The sequence below is a fragment of the Notothenia coriiceps genome, unplaced genomic scaffold (genome assembly GCF_000735185.1).
Source record: "Notothenia coriiceps isolate Sejong01 unplaced genomic scaffold, NC01 NC01_scaffold00037244, whole genome shotgun sequence".
In the NCBI taxonomy this organism is placed as follows: domain Eukaryota; kingdom Metazoa; phylum Chordata; class Actinopteri; order Perciformes; family Nototheniidae; genus Notothenia; species Notothenia coriiceps.
Genome location: NW_011369945.1, coordinates 2,690,968 through 2,692,644, shown reverse-complemented (window position 1 = coordinate 2,692,644; position 1,677 = coordinate 2,690,968).

Here is a 1,677-nt window from a genome sequence, read left to right as displayed (position 1 = left end):
GACTGTGTCGCGCCCCGAGGCGAGAGCGTTGAGAACGGCGTGGCCCGGGGTCGGACTGTGCAGCGCCCCAGCTAAGGCGCCCGATGGCGGCCAACAAACTCCCTGGGGTCGGACTGTGTCGCCGCCAGAGTTAGAGGGCGCGGCCAGCGGTGTCACAGGGCTAACGGCCGGCCGCTTAGTTTGCCTGTACTTCCCCAGGACAGGGCTGTCCGGATCGAACCAGCGCGCATCGGCCCAGCCGAGCCTCCGGAGAACTACCACTTCGCCCGTGTTACGGGCGTGCTTGGCCCCCATAGCTATCGAGGACCCAGCACAAGGTTCCGGGTTCCGTCCAAAGACTTTATTTTAATGTATGCGGGTGGAAATTGTACTTCATTTAAGGGTCCACTTGGAAATTATAAAGGTTTATAAGGTGTTTATTTTATTTTCGTTACAAATATCGCGTTTATTACCTATAGTATGTCAAAATTTATTAGAACTTCTTAAACATTAATTTATCTCCCCCACAGGAATTCTTCACAAAATCCTAATTGAGAGTAATGGTATAATATAAGTAAATGATCCCGGCCCTGAATTGCGCAATTAATTCTAATTAGATTAATGTGTTTTTAATTGCGCAATTTCTTTTAATTGCGTAAAATTTAGCCGTGAATAAAAACGTCTTGAAAAGAGTGACCTACTCAAAGTCCCCATGGCTATATGACCTCGGTGTTTGATTGCAAAGTACTTAAGTCTGTTTGTTGTTTGGTGTTCACTTGTTAATCAGTTTGGTACTTGCTTCTTTCGCTACTCTGGCGAACCAACCGGGCCACTTACCCTGTAAAACAAAATTTTTTGCTGCCTACCTTCGCAGTTATTTCTCGTGCCAACAACGTTTATACGTTTTTCCTAAACGTATAGTGGCGTCCGTGTAGTTCGGAGTTCATAGTGGAGTTACGTTAGTTTTGTATATTTGTCGATCGCACCTGTTCGATCGCACCTGCAATCGGGTTGAGCCTCTTGTTCCTGGGGTGTGGGTTAAGCCGCAAACTAGTTTGTCACCGGATACGTTGTCTCTCTAAAATAAAAAGTAGTCCTATCTAACCTTCTTATCCTCCCTAAACTCCAGGTAGGATGACCGTGAAAATATAGAAGTAAAATTTACCCATCGTGAAAATACCAACTTGATAAAATAATGCAACAACCACGTTGACCGTCGAAATACAACATACTTGACAAATAACAAAACCGGTTCCAATAACTCTCTCAACCTGACTTTAGCTAATCTAAAAAATTTAGTTGACAACCATTTAGTTGTTTTCAGGACAATACCGGAGACTTCGTTGTCTCTCTACAAAAGACATTATGCAAGTCCCAAAGGGTTACAGACTACATGGAACTTTCATAACACAAAATGAAATTTTTTTGTTTCACAATATTCAAAAAGTCTTCCAGATGGATCGGAATATCCGATGGACTCTTAGAGACTTTACATGATATATGGATTTAATACGAATAGACGAAGTGTGAAATACCGTTTTTAACGTCGAAAAGACAACCAGAACCAATGTCATGGTGGTACTTTTTTAATTTGTTACAAAACAACGAGAATTCGAATACATAAGTCAGTAATAAGTTACCATACGATTTAGGTACACTTTTTTTAACCGAAGAGTGGACAAGGTCCAGGTTTATAAA